The sequence below is a fragment of the Aquarana catesbeiana genome, linkage group LG01 (assembly GCF_042186555.1).
Source record: "Aquarana catesbeiana isolate 2022-GZ linkage group LG01, ASM4218655v1, whole genome shotgun sequence".
In the NCBI taxonomy this organism is placed as follows: Eukaryota; Metazoa; Chordata; class Amphibia; order Anura; family Ranidae; genus Aquarana; species Aquarana catesbeiana.
The window spans coordinates 212,160,822-212,187,132 of NC_133324.1; the positions used below are offsets into that span (position 1 = coordinate 212,160,822).

Here is a 26,311-nt window from a genome sequence, read left to right on the forward strand (position 1 = left end):
AAAAGTCCAATGGTTTTGAACGTGGTGATGTACAGCACGTACGACGGGACTAGAAAAAGGAAGTTCAAGCCCCACTACGCCACCCTTTGGGCTCCTTCTGCTAATCTCATGTTTATCTCATGTTAGTAGAAGTTTGGTTAGAGACGATTCGCGCTTTTCACACTTCAGCTTATTTTGATCCTTTTCTGCGGTTCAGTTTGTGCTTGTGAGGTTTGTATCTGCTTTTCAGTGCGTGTTGGTCAGTTCGTAACCTGCCTAGCAGGCCGTTCTGGTCCGCTCGTTCCTGATTTTCAGGTCGCTCTTCATAGGCCTTGCTGTTCTTCAGTACGTTTGTTCTAAGTTTGTTTGTTTGACCAGCCGACCGTTTTGAAGCCATGTTGCGTGGACGTGCTCGTTCTCGAGTTCGTGCTGCATGGGGACTTGGTGTTGGGGTTAATACTTTGACCCGAGTCCAGTCCATGAACAGGGTGAGGAGGAGTTCATGGATGAAGAATTGGTTGCGCCAGTGTGACCAGTTCTGTCACATGCCTTTGCTCCGTGAGATCCGTGAGAATAATCCTGAGGATTTCAGGAATTATCTCAAGATGAGGGACCCCGTTTTTGAACGTCTGCTGGCTATGCTGACCCCCTATATCAGCAGGCAGGATACCTGCATGAGGAAAGCCATCACTGTGGAGCAGAGGCTATTTGCCACTTTACGTTACTTGGCGACTGGAAGAAGTCTTCAGGACTTGAAGTTCTCGACAGGCATCTCCCCCCAGGCTCTGGGGATCATACAGAGACCTGTTCTGCTATTATTCGGGTCCTGCAGAAGGACTATATGAAGGTAAGTTTTTTCCTTTAACATTACATGATATGTATTTAATGTTTGCTAATGTATTGTCTAAATGTCCTCGTTACCGTTACCATGTTTGGAATATGCGGTGAATGCCCCCTTTATCTTCACGCATGCCTGTTTTTTTACATTGATCATTTTTTGCCCTACATGCATATTTACCTTCAATAACCTCTCCACCATGCAATCCTGGGTCTATTTATACCTCTAGCCTATAGTTCCTTGAACAATGTATATTGTCAGCTCCATTGTACTGATTTACCCTCCCCCATCCCTTCAAATGTTAGCAACTGTCAAGTGTGTTCTTGGCCCAAATTAGAACCCCTCCCCCACCCCTTCAAATGTTAGCAACTGTCAGGTGTGTTCTTGGCCCCAATTAGAACCCCTCCCCCACCCCTTCAAATGTTAGCAACTGTCAGGTGTGTTCTTGGCCCCAATTAGAACCCCTCCCCCACCCCTTCAAATGTTAGCAACTGTCAGGTGTGTTCTTGGCCCCAATTAGAACCCCTACCCCCACATACAAATTGATCAATGGCCCATCAGAGGGGGTGAGTAATCTCATAAGTGGGCCTTATGTTTATATTTTTTGGTCTAAAAATAACACATATTAAGAATGTTCGACTGCTGTTGTTCAAGAATGTTTTTGTGTAATCTGATATCCAAGTTATGTTTAAAAGTACTTATATTTTTTTTCTCTTGTTTGACTCCACAGTTTCCTTCAAACACACAGGAATGGCAGACTGTGGCCACCCAGTTTGCTGACCCTTGGGACTTTCCCAACTGCTCATTGTGAAGCTGTAGGAACTTAAACCAAGTGGAACTTTTCTAAGTGGTGAGTTAAAACCAGAGGGAGAGTGAACAAGTTTTACTTTTTGTTTGCTGGGTAGCATTTTTTGGGGCTTTTCCTTTTAGCTTTTCGATTAGCTTTTTCTGTCACTTTTTAAATAGCTTCTTTTTTTTTTTCTTCTTTGGTTCCTTCAGGCTATTAAGTAGGGGGAGGGGGTGATTGCTCACAGGTGCCTGCAGTCTATATAACTGTGTGTAGGACTCATCCTGAGCCTGCTCATTGTGAAGCTGTAGGAACTTAAACCAAGTGGAACTTTTCTAAGTGGTGAGTTAAAACCAGAGGGAGAGTGAACAAGTTTTACTTTTTGTTTGCTGGGTAGCATTTTTGGGGCTTTTCCTTTTAGCTTTTCAATTAGCTTTTTCTGTCACTTTTTAAATAGCTTTTTTTTTTTTTTTTTTTTTTTTTTTTTCTTCTTTGGTTCCTTCAGGCTATTAAGTAGGGGGAGGGGTGATTGCTCACAGGTGCCTGCAGTCTATATAACTGTGTGTAGGACTCATCCTGAGCCTGCTCTTTGTGAAGCTGTAGGAACTTAAACCAAGTGGAACTTTTCTAAGTGGTGAGTTAAAACCAGAGGGAGAGTGAACAAGTTTTACTTTTTGTTTGCTGGGTAGCATTTTTGGGGCTTTTCCTTTTAGCTTTTCAATTAGCTTTTTCTGTCACTTTTTAAATAGCTTTTTTTTTTTTCTTCTTTGGTTCCTTCAGGCTATTAAGTAGGGGGAGGGGGTGATTGCTCACAGGTGCCTGCAGTCTATATAACTGTGTGTAGGACTCATCCTGAGCCTGCTCATTGTGAAGCTGTAGGAACTTAAACCAAGTGGAACTTTTCTAAGTGGTGAGTTAAAACCAGAGGGAGAGTGAACAAGTTTTACTTTTTGTTTGCTGGGTAGCATTTTTGGGGCTTTTCCTTTTAGCTTTTCAATTAGCTTTTTCTGTCACTTTTTAAATAGCTTTTTTTTTTTTTTTTTTAATTCTTTGGTTCCTTCAGGCTATTAAGTAGGGGGAGGGGGTGATTGCTCACAGGTGCCTGCAGTCTATATAACTGTGTGTAGGACTCATCCTGAGCCTGCTCATTGTGAAGCTGTAGGAACTTAAACCAAGTGGAACTTTTCTAAGTGGTGAGTTAAAACCAGAGTCTAAAACAGGAGATTATAACAGGGGTCATAGTACCTGTGTAGTGTGAGTACATGAGTGTTGTCTGAGTAGTGTGTGTGGATCGTTAGTACTTGTGTATTGTGTATTGTATACTTGAGTATTGCGAGTGTACATAGGTCTGCGACTGTTCTGCGATTGCACGTAGGTCTGTGAGTACCTGTGTATTGTCTTGTGTACCTGTGTACCTGTGTATTGTCTTGTTGTGTACTTGTGTATTGTCTTGAGTATTAGTGCCAGGAAGCTAGCTGTTAGGTAATTTGGACAGGGTAAAATCCCCAATCCTCACTAAATTTAATAGGTACGATGCCCGGCGGGTGTGGAGAGGCAACTCTTTGTACATCTTGCCGCATGTATGCGTTCCTTGATCATCCGATCGAGGGCGAATACTGCTGTGCAAAATGTAAGCACATTGTTTCCCTGGAAGCCCAGGTTCTGAATCTGGGGAAGCAACTGTCAGCACTGAGAAGTCCCTCCATACTAAAGGAGAGCCAGGAACGTACACGGCAGGTGCCAGCAGGGGCCAGCACAGAGGCGGGTGGAGACAAAGAGGTGCTGGCACTAGCAAAGAGTAGATGGGTGACAGTCAGGAGGGGTAGAGGGGGAAGTGCCAGGGAGGCCGATCCAGGACTGGAGCATCCCAATAAGTACGCTACTTTGAGTGACATTGGTGAAACCAGTCAGACGCCAGCACTGCTGGAGCTGAGAGACTCTCCTAGCTGCCGGGGGAAGAACTCCTCCAGTGAGAGTGGGGGGGCAGCAAAGGGAAAGGAAAGACAGATTCTGGTGGTAGGGGACTCAGTTCTTAGAAGGACAGAGAGGGCAATCTGTAACCAAGACCTGAAGCGCCGAACAGTATGTTGTCTACCGGGCGCTCGGGTTCGGCACATCACGGATCTTGTGGACAGATTACTGGGAGGGGCTGGGGAAGACCCGGCTGTCATGGTGCACGTTGGCACCAATGCCAAAGTCAGAGGCAGATGGAGTGTCCTAAAGAACGATTTTAGGGACTTAGGAGCTAAATTGAGGAAAAGGACCTCCAAGGTAGTATTCTCAGGAATACTACCGGTACATCGAGCCACACCAGAAAGGAAGAGGGAGATTAGGGAAGTAAACAAGTGGCTGAAGAGCTGGTGTAGTAAGGAGGGGTTTGGGTTCCTGGAGGACTGGGCCGACTTCTCAGTTGGTAACCGGTACTATAGAAGGGACGGACTGCACCTAAATGAGGAGGGTGCAGATCTGCTGGGAAGGAAGATGGCCAAAAAGTTAGAGGGGTTTTTAAACTAGGCGATGGGGGGGAGGGTCCAGAGGCAGAGATAGCCAGCGCGGAAGATCTTCCAGAGGGTAGTATTGGGGGCATTAGTGGTAGGTTAACCAAAGCACAAAAACACAAGGTGAGTATAGTAGCAAGTCATAGTTGCAATCTCGAAACACCCAATATGAAGACAATATGCGACCGGTCTAAACTATGTGGCAGGTTCACCAATGCCAGGAGCATGGCGGACAAGATGGGTGAACTAGAGATACTGTTGTACGAGGAGGATTTGGATTTTGTGGGAATTTCAGAGACCTGGTTCAACAGCTCTCATGATTGGCTGGCAAACATTCAAGGGTATACCCTATACCGCAAGGAAAGAAAATGTTTTAGGATAAATGGTAACATATATGTGGATAGTATAGATGGGAAAGGGAACGGAGGGAAGCTAGAGTAAGGTATTTGGCAAATAAGTGTGTTAACCTGCATTCCTGCGGGGCACTTGGTGAAAGTCAACGTAAAAGGGCGTCCATGTGTAAGTTCATTGTAGGTTGTAGGTTGTATAGGATCCGAGTGTTACATTTTTTTTTTTTTTTTTCAATTTAGACAGAGCATGTTTTTGGGCTGCTGTTATTTTTTTATTGTCCGTTATTTGGATTTTACATTAACTTCTCCAAAAGGTAGTGAAGAAGATTCCCATGCACTCACTGTGACTCTCTTAGCCAATGTGAGATCCTTTCACTTTTTTATTAAAATAAAACATTGCATTATATGTTGAACAAAAAAAAACTGAGCATGACATTAGAAGCCAAAAATACAAATTATTTAAACTCTATAAAAGTTCAAGTTTTATAATAACAAATTGTTATCATAAATATATCATAAGATAACAGATACTGTTGTATTACTTATTTTCTTGATCTTAGCAAAAAAATGTTGATGAGCAGTATAAAAATTACTGCATCAGTAAAAAAAATTAAAAAATCAATAATTACCTTTACTGATGTTTGCGCCTCCAGAACATCTTTCCATTCAAGAGAATTCTTCCACTAATTTCTTAGAATGTCAGTCTCTTTGGTCCTCCTCAATGCTTATGCCGCGTACACACGATCGGACTTTACGGCATACTTGGTCCGGCGATCTTTTCGACGGACTTTGTAGTGTAGGTGCGCCGGACATAAAAACGGACGGACTTGGACACACACGATAACTCCAAAAGTCCAATGGTTTTGAACGTGGTGATGTACAGCACGTACGACGGGACTAGAAAAAGGAAGTTCAAGCCCCACTACGCCACCCTTTGGGCTCCTTCTGCTAATCTCATGTTTATCTCATGTTAGTAGAAGTTTGGTTAGAGACGATTCGCGCTTTTCACACTTCAGCTTATTTTGATCCTTTTCTGCGGTTCAGTTTGTGCTTGTGAGGTTTGTATCTGCTTTTCAGTGCGTGTTGGTCAGTTCGTAACCTGCCTAGCAGGCCGTTCTGGTCCGCTCGTTCCTGATTTTCAGGTCGCTCTTCATAGGCCTTGCTGTTCTTCAGTACGTTTGTTCTAAGTTTGTTTGTTTGACCAGCCGACCGTTTTGAAGCCATGTTGCGTGGACGTGCTCGTTCTCGAGTTCGTGCTGCATGGGGACTTGGTGTTGGGGTTAATACTTTGACCCGAGTCCAGTCCATGAACAGGGTGAGGAGGAGTTCATGGATGAAGAATTGGTTGCGCCAGTGTGACCAGTTCTGTCACATGCCTTTGCTCCGTGAGATCCGTGAGAATAATCCTGAGGATTTCAGGAATTATCTCAAGATGAGGGACCCCGTTTTTGAACGTCTGCTGGCTATGCTGACCCCCTATATCAGCAGGCAGGATACCTGCATGAGGAAAGCCATCACTGTGGAGCAGAGGCTATTTGCCACTTTACGTTACTTGGCGACTGGAAGAAGTCTTCAGGACTTGAAGTTCTCGACAGGCATCTCCCCCCAGGCTCTGGGGATCATACAGAGACCTGTTCTGCTATTATTCGGGTCCTGCAGAAGGACTATATGAAGGTAAGTTTTTTCCTTTAACATTACATGATATGTATTTAATGTTTGCTAATGTATTGTCTAAATGTCCTCGTTACCGTTACCATGTTTGGAATATGCGGTGAATGCCCCCTTTATCTTCACGCATGCCTGTTTTTTTACATTGATCATTTTTTGCCCTACATGCATATTTACCTTCAATAACCTCTCCACCATGCAATCCTGGGTCTATTTATACCTCTAGCCTATAGTTCCTTGAACAATGTATATTGTCAGCTCCATTGTACTGATTTACCCTCCCCCATCCCTTCAAATGTTAGCAACTGTCAAGTGTGTTCTTGGCCCAAATTAGAACCCCTCCCCCACCCCTTCAAATGTTAGCAACTGTCAGGTGTGTTCTTGGCCCCAATTAGAACCCCTCCCCCACCCCTTCAAATGTTAGCAACTGTCAGGTGTGTTCTTGGCCCCAATTAGAACCCCTCCCCCACCCCTTCAAATGTTAGCAACTGTCAGGTGTGTTCTTGGCCCCAATTAGAACCCCTACCCCCACATACAAATTGATCAATGGCCCATCAGAGGGGGTGAGTAATCTCATAAGTGGGCCTTATGTTTATATTTTTTGGTCTAAAAATAACACATATTAAGAATGTTCGACTGCTGTTGTTCAAGAATGTTTTTGTGTAATCTGATATCCAAGTTATGTTTAAAAGTACTTATATTTTTTTTCTCTTGTTTGACTCCACAGTTTCCTTCAAACACACAGGAATGGCAGACTGTGGCCACCCAGTTTGCTGACCCTTGGGACTTTCCCAACTGCTCATTGTGAAGCTGTAGGAACTTAAACCAAGTGGAACTTTTCTAAGTGGTGAGTTAAAACCAGAGGGAGAGTGAACAAGTTTTACTTTTTGTTTGCTGGGTAGCATTTTTTGGGGCTTTTCCTTTTAGCTTTTCAATTAGCTTTTTCTGTCACTTTTTAAATAGCTTCTTTTTTTTTTTCTTCTTTGGTTCCTTCAGGCTATTAAGTAGGGGGAGGGGGTGATTGCTCACAGGTGCCTGCAGTCTATATAACTGTGTGTAGGACTCATCCTGAGCCTGCTCATTGTGAAGCTGTAGGAACTTAAACCAAGTGGAACTTTTCTAAGTGGTGAGTTAAAACCAGAGGGAGAGTGAACAAGTTTTACTTTTTGTTTGCTGGGTAGCATTTTTGGGGCTTTTCCTTTTAGCTTTTCAATTAGCTTTTTCTGTCACTTTTTAAATAGCTTTTTTTTTTTTTTTTTTTTTTTTTTTTTTCTTCTTTGGTTCCTTCAGGCTATTAAGTAGGGGGAGGGGGTGATTGCTCACAGGTGCCTGCAGTCTATATAACTGTGTGTAGGACTCATCCTGAGCCTGCTCATTGTGAAGCTGTAGGAACTTAAACCAAGTGGAACTTTTCTAAGTGGTGAGTTAAAACCAGAGGGAGAGTGAACAAGTTTTACTTTTTGTTTGCTGGGTAGCATTTTTGGGGCTTTTCCTTTTAGCTTTTCAATTAGCTTTTTCTGTCACTTTTTAAATAGCTTTTTTTTTTTTTCTTCTTTGGTTCCTTCAGGCTATTAAGTAGGGGGAGGGGGTGATTGCTCACAGGTGCCTGCAGTCTATATAACTGTGTGTAGGACTCATCCTGAGCCTGCTCATTGTGAAGCTGTAGGAACTTAAACCAAGTGGAACTTTTCTAAGTGGTGAGTTAAAACCAGAGGGAGAGTGAACAAGTTTTACTTTTTGTTTGCTGGGTAGCATTTTTGGGGCTTTTCCTTTTAGCTTTTCAATTAGCTTTTTCTGTCACTTTTTAAATAGCTTTTTTTTTTTTTTTTTTAATTCTTTGGTTCCTTCAGGCTATTAAGTAGGGGGAGGGGGTGATTGCTCACAGGTGCCTGCAGTCTATATAACTGTGTGTAGGACTCATCCTGAGCCTGCTCATTGTGAAGCTGTAGGAACTTAAACCAAGTGGAACTTTTCTAAGTGGTGAGTTAAAACCAGAGTCTAAAACAGGAGATTATAACAGGGGTCATAGTACCTGTGTAGTGTGAGTACATGAGTGTTGTCTGAGTAGTGTGTGTGGATCGTTAGTACTTGTGTATTGTGTATTGTATACTTGAGTATTGCGAGTGTACATAGGTCTGCGACTGTTCTGCGATTGCACGTAGGTCTGTGAGTACCTGTGTATTGTCTTGTGTACCTGTGTACCTGTGTATTGTCTTGTTGTGTACTTGTGTATTGTCTTGAGTATTAGTGCCAGGAAGCTAGCTGTTAGGTAATTTGGACAGGGTAAAATCCCCAATCCTCACTAAATTTAATAGGTACGATGCCCGGCGGGTGTGGAGAGGCAACTCTTTGTACATCTTGCCGCATGTATGCGTTCCTTGATCATCCGATCGAGGGCGAATACTGCTGTGCAAAATGTAAGCACATTGTTTCCCTGGAAGCCCAGGTTCTGAATCTGGGGAAGCAACTGTCAGCACTGAGAAGTCCCTCCATACTAAAGGAGAGCCAGGAACGTACACGGCAGGTGCCAGCAGGGGCCAGCACAGAGGCGGGTGGAGACAAAGAGGTGCTGGCACTAGCAAAGAGTAGATGGGTGACAGTCAGGAGGGGTAGAGGGGGAAGTGCCAGGGAGGCCGATCCAGGACTGGAGCATCCCAATAAGTACGCTACTTTGAGTGACATTGGTGAAACCAGTCAGACGCCAGCACTGCTGGAGCTGAGAGACTCTCCTAGCTGCCGGGGGAAGAACTCCTCCAGTGAGAGTGGGGGGGCAGCAAAGGGAAAGGAAAGACAGATTCTGGTGGTAGGGGACTCAGTTCTTAGAAGGACAGAGAGGGCAATCTGTAACCAAGACCTGAAGCGCCGAACAGTATGTTGTCTACCGGGCGCTCGGGTTCGGCACATCACGGATCTTGTGGACAGATTACTGGGAGGGGCTGGGGAAGACCCGGCTGTCATGGTGCACGTTGGCACCAATGCCAAAGTCAGAGGCAGATGGAGTGTCCTAAAGAACGATTTTAGGGACTTAGGAGCTAAATTGAGGAAAAGGACCTCCAAGGTAGTATTCTCAGGAATACTACCGGTACATCGAGCCACACCAGAAAGGAAGAGGGAGATTAGGGAAGTAAACAAGTGGCTGAAGAGCTGGTGTAGTAAGGAGGGGTTTGGGTTCCTGGAGGACTGGGCCGACTTCTCAGTTGGTAACCGGTACTATAGAAGGGACGGACTGCACCTAAATGAGGAGGGTGCAGATCTGCTGGGAAGGAAGATGGCCAAAAAGTTAGAGGGGTTTTTAAACTAGGCGATGGGGGGGAGGGTCCAGAGGCAGAGATAGCCAGCGCGGAAGATATTCCAGAGGGTAGTATTGGGGGCATTAGTGGTAGGTTAACCAAAGCACAAAAACACAAGGTGAGTATAGTAGCAAGTCATAGTTGCAATCTCGAAACACCCAATATGAAGACAATATGCGACCGGTCTAAACTATGTGGCAGGTTCACCAATGCCAGGAGCATGGCGGACAAGATGGGTGAACTAGAGATACTGTTGTACGAGGAGGATTTGGATTTTGTGGGAATTTCAGAGACCTGGTTCAACAGCTCTCATGATTGGCTGGCAAACATTCAAGGGTATACCCTATACCGCAAGGATAGAGAGGGTAAAAAAGGGGGAGGGGTATGCCTATATATCAAGAATAATGTACAAGTGAATGTGAGAGATGACATCACTGAGGGAGCTAGAGAGGAGGTGGAATCCTTATGGGTAGAGCTCCAAAGGGATAAAGCTAAGGAGAAAATAATACTGGGAGTATGCTATAGGCCCCCAAACCTGAGGGAGGAAGTGGAGACGGATCTCCTATCACAAATTGGAGTAGCAGCAAGGATGGGAAGTGTTGTCATAATGGAGGATTTTAATTATCCAGACATAGATTGGGCGGAGGGAACCGCGCATTCATTTAAGGCTCGCCAGTTCCTTAATGTCTTGCAGGACAATTTTATGGGTCAGATGGTAGACGCACCAACTAGAAATAAAACATTACTGGATCTACTGATTACCAACAATACAGACCTGATCACGGATGTGGAAATACGGGGCAATTTAGGTAACAGCGATCACAGGTCAATTAGTTTCAGTATAAATCACACAAATAGGAAACATAAAGGGAATACAAAGACACTGAATTTCAAAAGAGCCAACTTCCCTAAACTACAAACCTTGCTAAAAGGCATAAACTGGGATAAAATATTAGAAACAAAGAATACGGAGGAGAGATGGGTTTGCTTTAAGAGCATATTAAATAAGGGCATTAGCCAATGTATCCCATTGGGTAATAAATTTAAAAGAGCGAACAAAAGTCCTAGATGGCTTAACTCCAATGTAAAAATGCATATAAAAACAAAGGAGAAGGCCTTCAAAAAATACAAGGTTGAGGGATCATCCTCAGCATTCAGACTTTATAAAGAATGCAACAGGATATGTAAAGGTGCAATTAGGACAGCTAAGATAGAACATGAAAGACACATAGCGGAGGAGAGCAAAAAAAATCCCAAGAAATTCTTTAAGTATGTAAACAGTAAAAAAGGGAGGACAGACCATATTGGCCCCATAAAGAATGAGGAAGGACATCTGGTTACAAAGGATGGGGAGATGGCGAAGGTATTGAATTTATTCTTCTCCTCAGTCTTCACGAGTGAATCGGGTGGCTTCAGTAACCAAAACTGCAGTGTTTATCCTCATAACACAACACAGGAAGCACCTCCATGGTTAACAGAGGACGGAATTAAAATTAGACTTGAGAAACTTAACATTAATAAATCACCGGGACCAGATGGCTTGCATCCGAGGGTACTTAGGGAACTCAGTCAAGTGATTGCCAGACCGTTGTTCCTAATTTTTACAGATAGTCTACTGACTGGAATGGTACCAGCTGATTGGAGAAAAGCCAATGTAGCTCCTATATTTAAAAAGAGCCCAAAATACATCCCTGGGAATTACAGACCAGTTAGCCTAACATCGATAGTATGTAAACTCTTGGAGGGGATGATAAGGGACTATATACAGGATTTCAGTAATACAAACGATATCATTAGCAGTAATCAGCATGGATTCATGAAGAATCGTTCTTGCCAAACCAATCTATTAACCTTCTATGAGGAGGTGAGTTGCCATCTAGATAAAGGAAGGCCTGTAGACGTGGTGTATCTGGATTTTGCAAAAGCATTTGACACAGTTTCCCATAAACGTTTACTGTACAAAATAAGGTCGGTTGGCATGGACCATAGGGTGAGTACATGGATTGAAAACTGGCTACAAGGGCGAGTTCAGAGGGTGGTGATAAATGGGGAGTACTCAGAATGATCAGGGGTGGGTAGTGGGGTTCCCCAAGGTTCTGTGCTGGGACCAATCCTATTTAATTTGTTCATAAACGATCTGGAGGATGGGATAAACAGTTCAATCTCTGTATTTGCAGACGATACTAAGCTAAGCAGGGCAATAACTTCTCCGCAGGACGTGGAAACCTTGCAAAAAGACCTGAACAAATTAATGGGGTGGGCGACTACATGGCAAATGAGGTTCAATGTAGAAAAATGTAAAATAATGCATTTGGGTGGCAAAAATATGAATGCAATCTATACACTGGGGGGAGAACCTCTGGGGGAATCTAGGATGGAAAAGGACCTGGGGGTCCTAGTAGATGATAGGCTCAGCAATGGCAGGCAATGTCAAGCTGCTGCTAACAAAGCAAACAGAATATTGGCATGCATTAAAAGGGGGATCAACTCCAGAGATAAAACGATAATTCTCCTGCTCTACAAGACTCTGGTCCGGCCGCACCTAGAGTATGCGGTCCAGTTCTGGGCACCAGTCCTCAGGAAGGATGTACTGGAAATGGAGCGAGTACAAAGAAGGGCAACAAAGCTAATAAAGGGTCTGGAGGATATTAGTTATGAGGAAAGGTTGCGAGCACTGAACTTATTCTCTCTGGAGAAGAGACGCTTGAGAGGGGATATGATTTCAATTTACAAATACCGGACTGGTGACCCCTCAATAGGGATAAAACTTTTTCGCAGAAGAGACTTTACCAAGACTCGTGGCTACTCATTAAAATTAGAAGAAAAGAGGTTTAATCTTAAACTACGTAGATGGTTCTTTACTGTAAGAGCGGCAAGGATGTGGAATTCCCTTCCACAGGCGGTGGTCTCAGCGGGGAGCATTGATAGCTTCAAGAAACTATTAGATAAGCACCTGAATGACCACAACATACAGGGATATACAATGCAATACTGACACATAATCACACACATAGGTTGGACTTGATGGACTTGTGTCTTTTTTCAACCTCACCTACTATGTAACTATGTGTCGGGGCGATCGATGGGAAGCATGTCCGCATTGTGCCACCACCCCATTCGGGGTCTTATTTCTACAACTATAAGGGGTTCCATAGTGTAGTTTTGATGGCGGTGGTCTCGGCACAATTGGAATTTCAGTTCGTGGACGTGGGGAAGAATGGCCGGATGTCTGACGGAGGAGTCTTTGCACAGACCGAGCTGTGCCAGCATCTCCAGACTGGTGGCCTGGGATTGCCACCTGATGACCAGAACGTGGATGGACTCCCCTCAGTTTTTCATCGCTGATTAAGCGTTTGCTCTCGGCGAGCACTTGATGAGGCCATTCCCCCAAAGGGCACTCACCCCTGAGAGGAGGGTATTTAATTACCGGCTGGCCAGAGCAAGAAGAGTTGTGGAGAATGCCTTTGGGATTCTGGCCAGCCGGTTCCATTTGTTCCTCTCCGCAATCAATCTGGCAGAATACAAGATTAATTATGTGATCATGGCTTGCTGCATTCTGCATGATTTCTTGAGACGTTATTCTTTGACATATATAACTTCTGTTGGGCCTGAGGCCGGACTTGGTGTTGAAGAACCACTCACAGGCCTGGAAAGTGGCCATATTGGCTTGGCCCCCCAAACCGCCCGTCAAGTGCGTGACAGATATGTCAATTATTTTAATGGTCAGGGGGCCATTGCAATGCAACAAGAGCTTTAAGATTTTAATTAAAAAAACAAAAAAATTTTGGCAACAATTTCTTGTTTTGATTCTTGTTTGCATTTAGTTTTGTCTGTCTCCTAGTGCACTTGTAGTGGCAAGTGCATTTCCCTTTAGTTAATAAGGCCCTTTGTCACTGTAACCACACAAAAAAATAACAAACTGTTATTGATAAATAATAAGCCACACACATTGTAGTAGTAAAAACATTTTACTGTGTGCACATTGAAAGGTGCATTTTGTTTGAACGTGTTTATGTTTTTTTTTTTTGTTAAATTTAGGTATATTTGTATAAAATATACATTGTTTACAAAATTTGGCTTGACAACAGGGTTTTTAAAACCATAAGAACCAAAAATAACAGGAACTTACAAAGTTCAACATGCTAATAACGGTGCTGGTGATTTCACCCATGTAAATAAAAATTTGGCAGATGCTCACAATTTGTGATTAAAAAAGGTTCAAGACAACATGTGCTATCTCCCATCATGGGGGAGCAATGGACGTGTTTTGTGTGTGCAATCCCTTTGTTCCTCTCACCAAATAACATTATTCTGATGAAGGGGTTGCAAACACAAAACAAGTACATCGATATCCCCTGATGGAAGATAGCACATGATGACACACCGTGTGCATCAGCTAAATTTTTTCATTAGGATTTATCAAGTAAAAACATTTTTTAAAAATAAAACTTGACAATGAAATGAAGAACATGATTGATGTTTTTAGGCAAAAAGTTATTAGATTCTGCCCAAAACATCAATCATGTTCTTCATTTCCTGTTGCATGCTGTCCAGCCGATTTCCCATGCTGTCAATTTGGTCACGCATTCTATCAATTTGGCCATTCCACACCATTATCTGCCCAATGAGTCTTTGTGCACTGTCTGTGCTAAATGGCTCTGCTGCTTGGCCTTCCACAACCAGAACATCACCTAAAATTTGTGATTAAAAAAATTTTGTAAAATATGGACGCCTAAATAGATTAACTTAAGCTGGGGTGTCAGTCACTCACTTGGTGGGGTGGAAATATTGCACACTTCCTCCACCTCTCCTTCCTCCAGCTCGTCGGGTGGGCGTGGTCTTGGGCTGGGGCTTGGGGTAATTTCAGCTGCAGGCTGGTGACTTGGGGGGGTCCTGGGATCCTCGGACTGTTGTCTGAGTCTTTTCTCCCCTATGAGAATTAAACAAAAGGTATAGTTAAAACACAGTGATATTTCAGTCTTGAAAAACGAATAAGAAACGTTGGTTAGAAGTTGTGGACAATTGTAATTTTGTTGCCCAAAAAATTTGGGAGACAGGATTAAAATTCACTCTGCCCAAAAATGCAAAAAAAACACATTTTCATGCAAGTTTCACAGATGCAGACACCTCAAGTATCTCCTGGAGCCCCTATGTGTATTACCCCAAAAAATTGCCTTGGGTGTCACATAGTACACTAGTGCTCGTGAGTCCAGATGTGGAAACAGCTGCTGTGTCCTGTCCTTACATTACACTGAATCATTTTTGAAGAAGCATTATAGTTGCAAACACATCTACACAACATCACCACATTTTTGGAATACGACAAATTATCAAGACCTAAATGTATGTCCAACCCTGGACCATCGTATTTGTGGAAAAAAAAAACAACGTAATTTTCTTCGTATCATATGTATTTTCAAAAGAACTGTCTTTACGAATGATGCTGTATAAATTAAAAAATGTAAAGCTTCTTTATTCGCCAATATTGTTCAGGCTCCCTACTTTTGAGGTCAGACCACCACTTCCTCAATTGATCTTTAGCCCGTTTTATGCCAAATTTTTGTTCAAGAGTGGTGACAACTGAGGACATTATTTTGTCCTTCCGCATATTGGGTCGGGTGTACGGTCCTTTTTTGGCATCATAGTCCTCCCTTCTCAATATGGACACCATCTCCACCATCTCTTCAAAGGCCATGTTGGTGGCCTTATATCTCCTCTTGGATCTGGATGGTTGTGGCTCTGGGCTTTCCTCCGCGCTACTTGCAGATAATCTCTCCGCCATCTTTGTATACTCCCACTGCGCAACGAAGAGTGAAGGGGACAAATCATACTAAAGAACATCAGGGGCGGGCGATGCAGGTGTAGCATGACACATGTGCAGTGTATATAAAGCTATTACGCTGGCCTACATATGTCTGAGCGGAAGTAGCGAGCGTCAGAAACGAAGGTAAGATTAAACGTGGGTGTGTGTTTGGTGAATGTGTTTGGTGTGTGTGTATGTGTATATGTGTACCCTAGATTCATCCAAAAATAATACTGGGAGTTTGGACTGACATTTCATTTTTTATCTTGTGTCTTGTCTTTCAGCAAAAATGAATCCCTTTAAGGATGAAGAATTTATGACCCGTTTCATTGATTTGTATCAAGAAAAAATAAACCTGTGGAAGGTCAAGCACCCATTATATTCGAATAGAGATGCAACGAAGGCAACACTGGGCACACTTTTGGAATTTGTGAAGACTCGAGTCCCCCAGGCAGACCTTAAGTTTCTGGACAGTAAAATTGGTATCTTGCGCAATATGTACAGGCGGGAACACAAAAAGATCCAGGAGTCGCGCAGATCCGGAGCAGCAGCAGACCAGGTTTATGTCCCCAAGCTGTGGTACTACCAAAAACTGCAATTTCTGGATGACCAAACAGAAGCAAGGCAATCACTTTTCGACCCTTCCCTCCAGCCTTCCTTCCACCCTTCCCTCCAGCCTTTCCTCCACCCTTCCCTCCAGCTTTTCCTCCACCTCCACCCTTCCCTCCAGCCTTCCCTCCACCTCCACCCTTCCCTCCATCCCAGCTGCGGAGTCCCATGAAGAACTGGGCCCTTTCATCCTTGATGAAGTGGATGCGCCCAGCTTCAGCCAGGTATACTTTTTTGGTGAATTTGGGATTGTGTAAATAATAATGATGTAAACCTACAAAATTTTTAACTGCTTCACCAAAAATTACTTCATCACAATTATTAATATGTAGACATATCACTAGACAGTAGTGGCCAAAAATATACTTCAAATATTGGTGAGCAGCTAGAATAATGGTGGGGTCAAAAAGATAGCCTTTACTATTTGTTTAAAATTATATTTGCAAGTCATGAGCTGAAAATTGTGTGTGATTGCGTAACCCTAAATTAAAACTACCAGTATGTCACTTTTTTTTACCCAGGATGTGCTCAGCCAGGAGGAGGCCGTTCCCAGAGGTATACAGGAGGAGGCCTTGCCCAGTGGGAGGGAGGAGGAGGCCGTGGCTGGGCCCAGTAGAAACCTCACGGAATGTCAGGTGCCTCCCCTCCGCATTAGCACAAAAAGGCCCTGAAGGATGACCCGAACTGAGGAGGAATCACTATCCCTCATTCGGGAAGCCAGCCAAATCCTCAGCACACCACCCAATGCAGAAGGCGTATGGAACATATATGGCCACCAGATTGCTGGAACTCGAAAAGGGGCAACGCCTCCTCTGTGAGGGTCTTATTTTTCAAGCGTATCAGAAGGGCTTGAGAGGGGAGCTTACTGACAAAAACATATATAGCAGATGAAGCCACTACTCCTGCTACTCCTCCTCCTCCTCCTGCCCCAAGTACACCACCAGAGGCAAAGCCTCCAAGGAAGGCTGCAGCGAAGTGTGGAGGGAAGGCTGCAGGGCAGTGTGCAGGGAAGGCTCCATGGAATAGTCGAAGGTGATTGCCTGGCTTCTGTCTGGTCTGACTTCGGACTGTGCTCCCTAGTCGCAAGTTACCAATTTTATTGTCCTAAAACTTGATGTGTGTCCTGGGGGACAAAAGGCTTCACACATTCCAAAAGTGTCTCCAGTGTTGCCTTCCTCATTTCTGTTTTGACCAAAATAAATGTATCTTTTCGTTACCTTACATTGTTGACTATGTGTTTTGATTCAAAAAGCACATTTGGTTTGTAAGTAGGCAGGTACAGGTCAAAAAGACTATGTGGGTTATTTACAAAAGGCTAAATCATTTGGCTATTCAAGTGCAAAGTACTAGTGCAAAGTGCACTTTATAAATTGCACTGCAAATGCACTTGTTGGAAGTGCAGTCGCTGTAAATCTGAGGGGAAGATCTGAAATGAGGGGAAGCTCTACTGATTTTATCATACAATCATGTGCAAGAGAAATGTTGTTTTTTTGGGGGTTCCTTGCATATGCCCCTCAGATCCACAGCGAATGCACTTCCAAATGCTCTTTCAGTGCAATTCAAAGTACAATTTGCACTTGTAGTGAAAAATGAATTTGCCTTTTGAAAATAACCCCCCTATGTCTAATTAACACCAACTTCATTAAGGTTCATTAAAACAATAAAAATTATTAAGGTTATTGTGGTAACTAGAAACCAAAAAAAAAAATTGAAAAAAATAATATTTTGGATCATTTAGCACACATTGTAAAATAGATATTGTTTAAATCTCCCAAAAAAATAGATGAGTCCAAAAAATAATTTTCTACTTTAGTTCTGGAAATCCGGGTTTTAAAAAATATGATATTAGTCGTGGCATGAGGATAAATCATGAAGAAAGTTGTTTGTGAGAGTTCTGTGTGAATAAAAGGCAGCAAAACAACTTCATTCTTCTTGCATTATAAAGAAAAGAAAAATGCGCTGTATCAAAAGATCACAGAAGAGGAATGTGCTAGCTTCAATACGAAGGCTAGTTTTACCAGACCGAGCGCATCCGTCTTGTACTTGCTTCAGAGCATGCGTCAGTTTGGGTCCGTCGGACTAGCACACAGACGACCGGTTTGTACGCTAGTAGGCAGAGTCCGTCGGACAGATTTGAAACATGTTTCAAATCTAAGTCCATCAAACTTTTGAGAAAACAAAGTCCGCTGGAGCACACACACGATCGAATTGTCCAACGAAATCCAGTACGCCGGACCAAGTATGCCGTAAAGTCCGATCATGTGTACGCGGCATTAGTGTCAGGAAGAATCACAATGGCTAATGGGACACACTTTTTGACACATTTTGGATAGCATTGGCACACAGAGCTCTTCAAGTGAGCTAAGTTTCAACACGCCAGCCACTGGAAAGGTAAGCATAAAGCTTCTTCTCTCATAGAATATGGCTTCAGTAAACACCTCATAAACCTCTTAACAGATTTGATTTTCTTTCTATATAAGGTAATTTTAGCATTGTATAATTAATAATGTGGACTTCATTTTAACTATTGCTGCCCAAGCCAATTCGGACACTTAATTTATACTAGAAAGTTATTTAGTCCCCCAAACATTATATATTTTCTGAAGGCAAAAGCCTTGGAGAATAAATGGTAGGTACATTTTTATGCCACACAATATTTGTGCAGTGATTTATTAAAAACACCTTTTAGGAAAAAATACACTTTAATGAATTATAGTGCACACAAACACAATATAATACCATGTTTTATATAAATTATAAAAGATAATGTTACACTGAGTAAATGGATACCTAATATGTCATGGTTTAAAACTGCACAGGCCTGTGGAAGGGCGACAGACAACAGTACCTAAAAATCTCAATAAGCAATGCTTTAAAAGCCTTTACAGGTTACCAGTTTAGAGTTAAATAACAAGTCTGGCACTAGAAATATTGCTTTTACCTTGACTGCAGCCAATATCCTGGCTTAATCACTGAAAACCGAGGATGTTCAATATGTCCATTTGCGGGAACTGGTTAATCTGAAAATTCTAGATTTATTCTTGTAGTAAATGCTTGCATTTTGTGTCAATTTTGGAAGCTTTTCATTAACTTTGTATTTAAAAAGTGAAAGTGAATGATTGGCATTTAACTATCTACACTAATCTGCAATTCACTGTTAACCTCAAAGTCAAAAACCCCCTAAACACTTGACTTAAGGCATTAAAGATCTCAGGGTAAATACCCAGAATATGATGTTTGTAGAGAATTTGACACCAGTCTGTATTTGGCTGAACATGCTTTATTAACAGAATACTGTAAATAGAGAAAGAAAGACACAACTGGATTGGCAGTAAGATACACAGCTTAGTTAGATCAAACTCTTATAAGATGCTTAGACCTCTCCAGAGGTTCATTTAGAGCATGGCAGAAATACCAGACCAAAAGTAAGTGATCTAGTGTATGCTGTGCACCAGGTTCTAGAATAATTTGGCTTATAAGGGTATGTATGCTCCCACTGTAACCAGCTGAACTCTCTATGTAAGCTATCCACATATTTAATATCTATACAGCCCAACCCACTGACTCAAATTAACAGGAACTGATTGACTTGATAAGTAGTTAAAACTTCATACAAATTTTAGTTCTGTAATTGGACCATTTACCAAACTGTTGAGGAAATTAGAAAAGTACAGAAAATAGTGGGCTTGGAGAACAGGCTTAAGCCACCAAATGGTTCATATGGTTTAGAAATACATTGAAAATACTGTTCAGCTTGCAATACGGTAGATCTGTTGTGCATCAAAATTTCATATTTTTGATGTCTAAAAAATAAGGCTCATACTATAACACCATGTGACCATGCTGCCTTGCTCATGTTTTTTTTTTACTTGAAAGTTGATGGAAAGCTTCCAAACTGATGCACAGTTGCCACATGAATGGTCAGCATTAGTCTGTTTAATGAAGACAGTATGCCACCTAACTTTTTAGTTAGTTATGCAGTGTTTGTTCTTGGTTTAAGTAGGTTACTGGTGCTGCCTAGTAATAATCATCATTTTTCAAAGGGAATTGTTACCCATCAGTTTTTACTTGGAATATAATGTGTTTTCTGGAAGTAAATGAATTCTTTGGCTGGGCTGCACCTGGCAAGCATGCATTCCTCAAGCCCTGTGAATTCTAAGTCAAGGGGAACCTTGTGACCCTACTCAGCACTGAGCATTCTGGAAAAGGAATTTAATAGACCATAAACCTTGTAGTGAATTGTGCAATATTTACAATCCCTCTTAATGATTCAAAGGTCTGCACTGAATAACAAATAGAAATGGTAAAGTAATTACACAGGAAAGTCAATTTAATGAATGCACAATAAGTGAGCGCATTATTCTTGTAATCTTTTTTAGTACCTAATGTATCATTTTTATTGTTCATTTGCTTTTGTTATATAGTTCTAGTATGAATTACTCCCTCTCTTCTTTTTCTTTTCAGTCTAGAGTGACTAGTTAGAGCTGTGAAGCCATTTTTTTAATTTAATGTACATATACAATTTGATATAACCTGGCATCTTTCTTTTCTAAAATAAACATTTTCTTAGGAAAGATAACCATCTGATATAGTGTAATATAAAATGTTAAGAATTCATGTGGAAATTGATGAATATATGGGTTTTTGTTCATAAAAATGTCCAAGAAAAGGTAATCTTTTTCTAGCTCAATGGCAACAAATTAGATCCCAACCTGCCTAGAAAATTACAGCTGGAGAATTAACGAAACAAATTCAAATGATATTTGATATTTGACAAACTAGACAGTTTTTATTTTAAATGCTTTGGGTCTAAGTATTGTATTTATAGGAACTATGCCATATACTGCAACCAAACTAGTTACAGGGAGGTACATACTAACAATCTGTATTCATCCTAGGCTTCACTGATATAAATGATTGCTTATTGAGGAAGAATAGATTTTAAACCTGAAGTTTAAAGGATAAGTTCACTTTTGGGAACATGTTTTTAGAGTGGAACATGTAACATGTTCCCACTGCTGCAGCCTCTCCCTGAACAGCAGCCTCTAGGGACAGTGAGCCGGGGATCTTCTCCCCAAACTTGAACATGCTGGTTAGGTAAGGATGAGGATTACAGGCCTGAAGGCAACACATTGTGAATCCAAATCAAATCATACCAGCTCTTATATTTTTGTCCTTTTATATTCTCTTTAAACTCTTGCTGCCCACATAAGACATATGTGGAGTGATAAAAAGGGTCGGCTTCAATGCTCATACGCCACACATATGTATCTATGGGTAGTAGAGTTTTCTGTGCTAAGAGTGCTCTCACTGCATGCTCCCAGCACAGTGACCGAACTGTCAGAGACAGCTCTTGGCCTCTAATTATGATCGGGAACTGACTCTTGATCATGTGACCACTGTGACAACCAACCACAGTGGTCATGTGATCAGCCAGATCCTGCTCCGGGGTACAAATACACTCTTAAAGGGGACAGGAGGGGTTTAAAGTACTCTCCCAACTATATTGTTGTTTTAAGCAAACTCCTGCTTTGTGATAAGTGTCATGGTCAGGGGTAAGGCTTTGAGGCCAATAGCTATAGAAGTGAAAAGGTACATACAGAAACAAGCAGGATAAATACACCTGCAAGTCCCCCTAGAAGGTAATTTGAGCACTAACCAGTTTCACAAGACCTTCTGATGCTGGAGATCTGTAGCACGCTAGTGTCAGGTTTTGGTCCTCAGGATTGCTCTACCTGAAGATGAATCACCTGGGGTCCAATAACAGATGTAGCAGTTAGGGATAAAACAGAAGTGTAGTCGTGAACAAACCAAAGGTATGTAACAAGTGGTTCCAGGTTAGGATCAAGCAGAACCATAGTCGAGGAGCAAGCCAAAAGTCAGTATTGAGTAATAATGAAGATATAGATGGCAGTAGGAGCAAGATGTTGGCTGGGGACAAGCACAATGATCTGGCAAACAGGAAGTGCAGAGAAGTGGCTTAAATGGGAAGTTCATGAGATGAGCAAGATGTTCAAGGTTCACCAGAAACAAGATACAAGGTAAGGTTTTCCAATGGATCAGACAGGGAGATGTCCAGCATCTCAGGTGGTACAGTAGGGAAAGCCATTACAGACGCAACAGAGGACCTGGGTTTGGATCCTGACAGATTTTAAAAGCTGAGCATTCCTTATAGTATTTAGGATGGTTTCTGGTATTCTTTTTTTTTAAAACCTGAGTGACTGGTAACGTGATCTACATAAATCTAGTTCTGTCCTGGATTAGACTTCTTTACTTGAGTATAGTTCAAGAAGGAAATGTCTCAGGGTAGAAACATGAGAGTTTTCGTTACCAGTTTTGTACAGTACATATTCATTACGTAGTGAATCCATAATAATTATGATAGCCGTTGAGCTTGTACTTTCAAAAACATTTCAGTGTTCAGTGGTTACTGCTAGACAGGAGAAAACTGGTTCATAAAATTTAGCACAGCCTTTTTCTGAGGGGGCCCACAAATGTTTGTATATCTAAAACTTTATTTTAATTTCAGATAGAGTAGGGGAGGGTTAAAATCCCTATCATGTATTTTTGTGCTGTCTGTGTCCTGCAGTGAATATTTGCCTTAATTTCCAGCCCTGAAGATACAGCAGGAAGTGATAGATAATCTTCCCAACGACAGTACTCAAATTAAAACATTAAACATTAGTGAGCACTTGGAAGATGTTCTCTCACTTCTTGCACACATTAAAGCTCTAAAATGTATCCCTTTACTTTATGTCTTGCACACAGATCACAGATACTTGGCAGAGAGTCTAACCCTTCACTATCCAAAACAAGAAAAGTGTTGCCTTTATATTCACCTAAAATACTAACTTTAAGAACTAGATAATAAGTGTCTCCCCTGTTTAACTATGCAGCATCCAAGATGAATTAGAAAATGAATGTGCAATGACCATGGATAACTACTGTGTATAGAGTATATTGGCTAATCTCCTGGAAGAACATTCCTGCAGCATATTAAAGCTGTTGTTCAATTGCCAATAAATGTGTGACTCATTTTATGGATTTAATGTAGACATTTGTTCATGTTGATTTTATAAAAAATAATTGTTTATTTTGATTTTGAACCTTTTCCAAGAACAATATGGGGGTTTGTTAAAGTAGAACTATAGGTAAAACTTTTTTTTTTTTCATTTTGGATAGAGTAAGGTTTATTTTTGCCATCTGTGTCCCATCAGGGAGATTCCCCTTCATTTTCTGTCCTAAAGCAAAAAGAGGAAGTGAGAGCAAATCCCTGAAAATCAAGGGAATCCATCTGGGTCCTCCAGATCACCAGAACTAGTGTCCCTATTAGAAGATTTCCCCTCTATTACTTTTCTGGGGACAACCCAAAATGTGGGATCTTTTTACTTTCACTTTCAATGATAATGGTAAACAGGACAAATAGAGAGGGTGAACGTCCCTAATTGGAACAAAGACAGCAAAACTGACAGGTGCTCTAATCCCTCTCCCCTCTGTCCAAAACTAAGAAAAAAAAAAAAAAAAAGTGCTGCCTGGGTCCAAGAATGAAATGCTAAAAAAAAGCACGCCTACCAAAAGGCCCCCACATCCATTATTTTATATCATAATTAAAACTAAAATGAAATGTATCAGGAAGTCAGATTTACATGTAACAGCATCTATATGCAAAATTATATGACATATCATTATATTCAATTCCAAGGAGTGGGCTAGGGCAGTATAGGGGCAGCCTAGTGCAGTATATGGGCAGGCTAGGGTAGTAGATAGACAGGTTAGAGTAGTATATAGACAGGCTGGGGCAGTATAGGAGTGGGCTAGGATAGAATATAGACAGGTTAGGGTAGTATATAGACAGGTTAGGGCAGTTTTGGGGTGGGCTAGGGTAGTATAGGAGTGGGCTAGGGTAGTATAGGGGCAGGCTAGGGTAGTATAATGGCAAGCTAGGGCTGTATAGTGATTTTTGAGCATGACAGGTTATGCAACATTTAGCCATCCAGCAGATCAGAAAACTACTAAAAAAATGATGGACACCCTTTGTGTACTGTCACACAGAATTAACTGATATTACCTCTCTGTTGCTCTCTCCCAGTGCTCCCACAGTCTTTAGTGCCTAGCATCAAGCAAGCACCAGAGCAGAAGAAGGCGGACCCCTCCTCCAGTTCCACTCAATAGAAATGCAAGATTCGCAAGCTTTGCCTGAACATTGGCTGCTGGAGGAGCCAGTGAAAAAAGAATCTTTCATTGCTCTCTGTCTCCTGTGCTTAACATGCCCCTGGCAGCACACACACCTGAGCTCTTCATGTATGCATGTTGAGGGCAATGGCCAGTTTTTTTATAGGACCGCAAAGTGGCCTACTCCCCACTAGATAACACACAAAACTGCTGAAAAATAAATCTTGCGTGTCAATTTGCTGCCCCTCTCAAGGTGCCGCCTGGGTCCAAAGGACCCAGCGGAACCCAAGGTAGGGCCAGCCCTGCTCCCGCTTCATTGCTTTCACTGACCTGCAATCACACATCGACCTATGCCTCATTGCTGAAGGGAACTGGAGCATGTAGTGTAAATGCTTACTCCTATCTAAGCATTGGGTCTACTTTTTTGCTAGACCTGTATTTTCATTGCACCTAGTTCCTTGCATTGTCAGTGAATCACACATCCTTTTGAGCTGTGTTGGTGGATCATATTTGTGTGCCTTTTTCTTTGTATATCACTTGAAAACTCAGTGAAATATTCTCCACATTTGGGTGTAACAAATATGTTCTGCTAAAACACAATCTGGAATCAATGTATTTCATTAGATGTTTTCAGGTTAAAAGAATATTTCTGAAATAATTTATCTAGATTGTAAGCTCTAAGGAGCAGGGCCCTCTGATTCCTACTGTATCAAAGCATATTGTATTTGTACTGTCTACCCTCAAGTTGTAAAGCGCTACGTAAACTGTTGGCGCTATATAAATCCTGTATAATAATAATGATAATAATAATAGACAAACAAATTTGAATCTATGTTGACTACTTATCATGAAGCTCAGATACAATAAGGCTTGCATTGTATGGAAACCTCTTTAAGCAGTGTTATAAGCAGTGCTTCATTAATCACTGTAGGACTGTCCATCTGGTCACCCTTGTGTGATTCTTATGTAACTCAAATTCAAAGCCAAGCAGCCATCCTCAGAGATTCATCAGAGGCTTTAAATCATTATACACAGATGTGTATGGTTCATTCATGAATGCATTGGACAAATAACAGTTTAGAAATATGAATTGGTTAACAATCCTTCTGCATTCCCACTGAGATAATAATTCACTGGAATAGAGCTGTATTCAATTTTGTGCCACGAAGCATGCTGCCAATATACAACAAACCATAAAAAATATAAAAGCAATATAATTTTTATACCAATCTCAAATTAAATTACTTCAAATGCCTAGTTGTGTGTCACACTGATCATATCTATTTGTACTATGTTGTACATTGCAGATTTGACTTAAATGACAGAATAACTTTCTCATTACTTTATTACTTTTTTCCTTTTCTGTTGTCTTTTTTCCTGTCCTTTTTAATGTAACTGAGGACAGCTGGAGCAGTGAAGTGAGTAACCTGGTGCCTCAGCAGATTGTGCCTTTAATCCATGAAAATACCACTAAAATCAAAATTTAATTACAGTCAGAGTAGCTCTGCTAATGTCTGAAAAATATTTAACAATTAGTGGTTTACTTAATTAAGTTAACTGCCTTTCACAAGAGAACCTAAAAAGACCTATTTTACACCCTAACCTATTTCCTTTCAGACTAATTAGTTTGATGCAAACCTATAGAACTAAATGCACTCTTGCTGACTAAACGACAGAATTGGTCTTGTTTTAAGGTTTCATTATTACTTAATGAAGTAGAACAAAAGAACAATGTATAAAAAGTATATACTTGGTATAATTAAAGTCACATACTGTAAAGTAATTTTATCTCATTTTAAACTCTACTTTAATATTAGGAACATGTGCTAATGCCTTTTGTATCAACCAGAACAGACACTAGTTGGGGGTTGACTTTGATAAACATTTTATTTTTATTTTACACTTATATATATCAAATGCTGTATCCTGTTTCTTACTCCTGCTCTGACCATAAACACGTTCTGGATGGAGATTGTCTATGTATTAGGTGAGTTTATTTTCAGGTGCTATCTTAACTCCCGCAAACTTAACCAAAAGTAAGTAGATGGGTTAAAGTGTATGTAAACTGAAAAATATACTTTAATTAATTGTAAAGTGATTTTTGTTCTTGATAGTCTATGTAACATTCATGCTAGTCCACTCAAAATACTTGATGATCCTGCCAGTCTCCTGTGTCCTCTGTAACTTCCTGTTCTATTTTGTTAACAATATCCATGGGTTTAGACCCATAGTAGCATTGATTATGAATGAGCTACTTGTTTAGAAGTCCATCGAACTAAAGGAAAGTGACTGCTTCCTGCTCAGGGTTCCTGGCTAT

The 26,311-nt window shown here is 41.4% G+C and overlaps 1 long non-coding RNA gene across 1 annotated transcript; it reads left to right on the forward strand.

Annotated features, from left to right (window-relative positions):
- Positions 1–6,826: 6,826 nt before the first annotated feature.
- Positions 6,827–25,773, forward strand: LOC141139012 (uncharacterized). The gene is made up of 2 exons (XR_012243704.1): positions 6,827–6,967; positions 23,912–25,773. It is a non-coding gene; the product is annotated as an uncharacterized lncRNA (long non-coding RNA).
- The last annotated feature ends 538 nt before the right edge of the window (positions 25,774–26,311 follow it).